Raw genomic sequence first — 6,648 nt, 5'->3', positions numbered from 1 at the left:
ATGTATTGAAAGGGCAGCACAAGCCAACGACAAAAATGTAATAAGAGAGTAAACCCTTGGAGGAATCAGGCCACTGATGAACACTTTAGGCTGCAAACAGCTCACAGTTTTAAACAAACTCCTTGTTGGCTATATTTTTTACTCCAAAATTAGAGTCAGAACATTCTTCACATTTGGGTACTCTTCCTCCACAATGTGGAATATTTTGTCAGCCAGGTCCTACAAAACTCTTTGTTCTTCCTGTATTAATGCTCAGATTAGCCATTATTCTGAATCAGAGGTGTGCAAATTAATTTTGGTTCATGGGCCATACATGACCCAATTTGATGCCAACAACCCAAAGTTACAGGTTACCCCAGGATCTTCACCAAAAATGGAAATGTATGTAATCTGTGGGAGCACATGGAACGATTTGCCAGATATGGTAAGTTTTACTTTCTTTTTTTGAGTTTTTGTGACAACTTGATTAAAAATGACTGCAATCATGTATCAATGAGCATAGAATAACTGTGTACTGGAGAGTGAATTTGGGCATTTGAAGCGATTGGAATACTGTATCTCCAACTGAATTTTAGGGTTATTTACATCATAATGTTTTCTCTGTCATTTTCAAGACCAAAATCCAAAGCGGATGCTCCAATTGGCCAGATTTGGCCAGCGAGCCTTAAGTTTGACACCCTGTTCTAAAGGCAAACATGAATGTTTATAATGTGGCTCTCTGATCAAACGATCACATTTTTGTGACCACCACTGTGATAAAAGTTTCCCATCTCTGCTTTGAATGAATTTAAATATAACGTTCTATACAAGGGTTCTCAATTAAAGGCTGTTTGGAACATGAAGATTAATAACCTGATGCTTCACTATGACGACTATTAGTCCATATGAGTCCTGTGAGGCCTAGGTTCCCAAAGTGCTGTACAGGTAACTCATGAGGGTACATGAATGAAAAATAAAGATTGGAAACTAGTATATAAATCAACCAGCAGTCAGGAGCCTCTATGCATTGCCACAAATTACACATTAGCTGATGTAAGAGTAACAGAGAAACAATCTCATCAAAAAAGCGCAAATATGACAAGAGCTACATTGTTTTACCAATTCACATTCAGATTATTATTCTTTTTTTATACATTACTCTGCAACAGGATAGGTAAAATTCAGAGACAAATTTTACTGTAGGGCTACATTGTATGTGACATTACATCAGTGGTTCCATTTTAATATCATAAATGTTTGGCATCTCCATAGACTTTTTCTTTCTTTCTAGAATTAGCTTTTTAATGATGTTGTTGCCAAGATTAGTGACAAAGTGACAAGATGCGCCAGCTCAGATATTTTTTTACTGCATTTTATTCGAACTGGATTGATATTTAAGAAAGTGAAAGTATAGAATACAGTTATAATTTGAAAAAATAGTAATAATTAAATCATCATAAAAATACATTTTTAATCAGAATTTTTTGTATTATTATTATCAATTACTAGACATTTCAGGGGACCCCATAATGGTCACGACCCCAAGGTTGAAAAACCTGCATTACATTACTATGTTTTTTAAGTGTGCAGAAGTAGGGGGTGCATGGCTTCTGGTTAAATGTATGAAGGGGCGTGGGACTGTGAAAAGTTTGGGAGCCACTGCTGTAAGGTATCCGGCTGATGGTCAGAGCATGTCGTCCGTGTGCACGCCACTGGTTGCCCATCAGTCAACCCAATAAGCCTCGACCTAAATAGCAGCAGACGTGACACGCAGCAAAGGTTGAGAGCGATCAAGACGCCGGTAGCTGAAAGTAGTTGGTTTGAGTTCATATTAGTATCAGACGTCAGGCTGACCTGTTTATGAGGGTTTCATTTCCAAAAGGTTTGACGTATGTGCTGTTTGTAATCCTATGTTATTCATATCTCAGCACAACAACAAAGTACACTTTACAGTCGAAGCATAGTACGAAGTACAGCAAGGTCTAAAAAATAATAAATATCTATAAAAGAAACAAACATTTTCATTTAGTCCTTTGGCATAGAATTAGCCATTAGTAATTGTTAATCCCTATTAATGGTGGTTCTTCACTTGGTTACAGAGGGAATCTTCTATATCCAGGACTTTTATATGGGAACCGATTGGTTGCTATTCTGATTGGGCTTCACTGGACTGTGTGGATTCCAACAGACCTCTGCAGTGGAGTGTTGCAGGGATTTTAAAAAATAGGATAATGTTATCTGTGGAGCACACTTTATCTTCCTTTATCCTTTTTTTTTTGTTTTTTTTTTCCAAAGAGATTTGTTAGTTTTTGTTTCACATGTACAGTTTCTCAATGTGAACACTTTCTGTGTGTCGAAACACAATAAATTAAGCTGCTTTGCTTTCAAACCATAGAGTTTGGAAATCCCGTAAAGTGGCAAAAGAAGCACAAGCTCCCAGATAAATCAGTCAGTTGCACTGCTGTGTGGTCCACCTTATTCCTGGAGGTGCGACTGTAGATATTAGCAATTTCCTGTGTAATAGAATACATAGCTGATAGCGAGTTACGAAAAGACAAACCGCATATTTGTTATTGGATGAAGTTGCATACACACACACACAAAAAACTTTCAGAATTTATTAACTAAATAAATAATAATGCCATATTTGCAAAGTTATTGATGAATGTTGTTTTAGCATCAAGTCAAAAAATATGTATCATAATAAATAGATGTGATCTTTCACACAACCTTCCTCTGTGGCAGTCTCAAATACATAATGGTTGAATTTTGTTTTTTGCACAAGTGGGGATTACACAGTTACAATAACTCCCAGTACGTGCGTGTGTGTGTGCGCGTGTGTGTGTGTGCGTGCGTGCCGAGGTGAGGCTCTGCACATTTCCCTCAGCTTTGGTTTCACATTCAAAGGGAACAAACTGCTTACAGTTTCTGCTTAAGCAACCAGTAAACAGGTGTCACTTTACTGCCTGATAATAAAAAAGAAAACGCGTTTTCCCCATTATTGTAAAAGAAAAAAAAAAAAGAAAAAGTTAATTCTGTTAGCATTTAAATGTTATGTATTGGGAGGTTTTGATCAGAAAATGATCACATATTTAAACGAGGAAAGAAAATACCTTTCAGATTTAAAAAAAAAAAAAAGGTAACTTAAAAAATAATTATACCAACTTTTTTAAATGATTTTTTTTTTCTTTCAATTACATTTTTTTCTTTTCTTTTTTGAATGTTATGCACAGCACATTTGTTCCCCAGTAATAAACAACCAAGTGCATAGGACATGACATTATAAATGACTGCATTATAGAAAGGAAAAAAATAAAAATAAAGGAATAAAGAAGCATTAAGGTAGATCAGTCTTGATCAGTGGTTCTCAAACTTGATTGGCTCAAGTACCCCTTTCTCTGACTTTTAAATCCAAGCCCCCCTTATGTCTGACTACAACATTTTGGTCTGAATTCGGTGAAAAAACAACTATTGAACATAATGATAATGATAACACACATTTTAAAGAATCTAACTTTATAAATAAGTGAATTAAACAGTATTTAGTGGCTCCTGAATAGATTTATTTCTAGTTTTTTATCATTTACAGTAATCTCCCTCCTGACGTGGGACCAAGACTGACCCTTATATTTTCAGTTCATGTTCTAATCAAGATCATTTCTATCTTCTTTTTGTGTTTTTTGTGTCATTTTTTTTATTTTGTTGTTGTTTGTCTTCATCTTTTTATTGTTTAGTATATTTTCTCTTATTTTCTATGTTTTTGATGTTGTTTTTGTGTGTTGATGGTATTTCAATTATTCTATCTCCGTGTGAAGGTTTTTGGGGAAGTTTCTTATGGCGTTTTGTATGTTTCTCTGTAATTTTCATGTATTTTGTAGTGATCTTGTGTATTTTTCTCTCACGTAGTGTGTTTTTGGTGTCATTTTGTTTATTTTCTTGTTGTTTGTTCATTCATCTTTTTATTATTCAGTATATCATATTTGTATTGCTTTCATTTGTTAATTTCCCCCCATCTCTCAAGTACCCCATTTATTGCCATTGCGTACCCCTAGAGGTACACATGCCCCCATTTGAGAAACACTGGTCCAGGTTAAAGAGGTTACAAAGCAGTCAGAATTCTAATCTCCAAATAAATATCAAATCGAATGTGTGGATAGACTATTATTGATTAATTTGATGGATTCTATGTAATATTTACACTCAATGTGTGGGTTAGTTTTCTGGAATTTAAGACTTATGGATGTGGAATTTACCAATTGAAATCATCAGTTTAATTGTTTGTTGTAGTTTTTGTTATCGTATAGCAAAAATATATATTTTGCTGTCAAATTTACTGTAGCTTTCAAATTATGACAAAACCACACAATAAAACCAGAAAATAATTAATTGATGACGTTGATTCAAGACAATAGTTGGGTTTCCATTGCATATTTTCGCAAAATAAAAGCGATATTTCTAAATGTCGATAAAGTATATTTGCGCTTTGAACGTGTTTCCATTGAACGTTGTTTTGGGCTGGAGCCTCCCAACTCCCGTGAAATCTCATCTCGCGAGACTTCGCTTTAGAAAGAATGACGCTCAGAACCTCCTTATAACACTCCGTATTCCTTTGTTGTTTCACGTCTAATGTGGCAGTAATAATTGTATAAAAAATGTCCCCATCTCCTCTTCCGTCCACAAGTACCGCGTCATGTTCACTCGGAGAGAAGTGGTCATGTGACCACGTACGTCACGTCCTTTGACGTACGGAAAAAGTGTTTGTTTTTTGTTTTTTGTACTTTATTTAAACTAATTTAAATGCAATACAACACAATGTAATACAGAGATGAACATACAACTACAAAGGAATAGGAAGACAATAAAAGGATCAGACAACAAAGAATAACAAACGAAATAATCATAGGGGATGGCTTAGGTGTCTGTGTCGATATAATTCTTGAATGTTTTGTAAATGTTTATGGCCTAATTGTTTGCAGTGGGTTCAATCGTGTGGAAATATTGTTTTGAAAGTGATGTTTGGCTCCATTTGGCTATGTGTAGGTGGTATTTAGCAAGGAATATTATGGTTTGAATCAGACGTGAGAGGTATTTGGGAAAGGTGGGTTGTCAAAGTAAATGAGTCTCTCTCTCTCTATATATATATATATATATATATATATATATATATATATATATATATATATATATATATATATATATATCCTGTTTTATTCTAAATACATTGCTGTAAGTGGATCCAGAGGTTTTTACCATCAGTGCAGTTGTAAAACAGGTGACTAATTGTTTCTCTTTTTGGCAGAATTTGCAATTATAATTAATATCTAAGGTTTTTTTTTTGTTGGATACATATTGTCAAGAATTTTGAAGTTGACTTCTTTGATTTGATTGAAGATGTATGTATGCCATCCTGCCATGCCTTGCCCCAGTTTATTTCCCCATGGAGTGAGTTCCAGTGTGATGTTGTAACTGGTCTACTTGGAGGTTGAATAAATAATATTCCTGATGTATTTATTTGGGCATGATTTGTTTGTGATATCTATTTATCCAACAAAAAGATTTCCATTTAATTTCTGTCTTTGAGGATGAAATAGAGAACCCTTTAACACATGTAGTAATCCATTTGGTATTGCTTTACATACCTTGACACAGTCTGATTGTAGGATTGGAATCTGGTAGTTAGTAAAGTTAGTAATGAAGTCATTATACAGTAGAAGTTGTCCCTGTGCATTGATTAACCCAAAATTATTCCATGATTAACCAATTTTTAAGAAATAGCGGAATTAATTGCAGAAAAAGAGTTTCCATGGCGCTTTTGCGACACATTCCAAAATTGAAATCTTTGAAATATCTCCTCATGAAAGTGTTTTTTTCCCCAAAATGGTGTTTCCATTACCAGTTTTTATTGCACTATTTAGATCAGAGGTGGGCAACTTATTATCACAGCGGGGGCCGCATTATGTACATTCATGTCAGCATTCAGAATCATGACCGATCTGAGCATTAACACAGGAAAGAACAAAGAGTTTTTAGAGAAACTTTGTGTTTTTTCTTTCATTCTGTGTATGTTTGTTGTTGTTTTGCTTGTTTTAAGTCATTTTGTGCATTTCTGTTGTCCTTTTTCTGTATTTTGTAAAATGTATGACTTTTGGAGTGATATTGTGTATTTGTGTTATCATTTTTGCAGTCAATTTTGTGTATATGTGTTGTTGTTTTGTTTATTTGTAGTAGCGTGGGTTTGCCGAGTAATTGTGTTTTTCTTGTCTTTTAGTGTACTTTTGTTGCCATTTTCTGTAAATTTGTAAGGGGTTTTTTTTTTGTATTTTTGTTGTTGTTTTGTGTTATTTGGAGTCATTTTGTGTGTTACTGTTGTCGTTTTGTTCATTTTTGTAGTTATTCTCTTGTATTTTATTTTGTTTTCTATAATGTTGTATTTTTTGGTATATTGTCATGTGTTATTGTTTAGTGTTTTTTTTTTTTTTTTTTTTGTCATTTTGTGTGTTTAACTTTGGGGGCCGCACAAAATTTGACCGAGGGCCGCATGCGGCCTATGTCTGATTTAGATGTGGCGGCTTTCGTTGTGTGTAATGTGCAGCTGGGTGGCGCTGTTTCAGCGTGCGTGTGTGTGTGTGTGTGTGTGTGTGTGTGTGTGTGTGTGTGTGTGCGCGTGCG

Source organism: Gouania willdenowi, chromosome 6, assembly GCF_900634775.1.
Source record: "Gouania willdenowi chromosome 6, fGouWil2.1, whole genome shotgun sequence".
Classification (NCBI taxonomy): Eukaryota; Metazoa; Chordata; class Actinopteri; order Blenniiformes; family Gobiesocidae; genus Gouania; species Gouania willdenowi.
Note: the sequence above shows the minus strand (reverse complement) of the source record.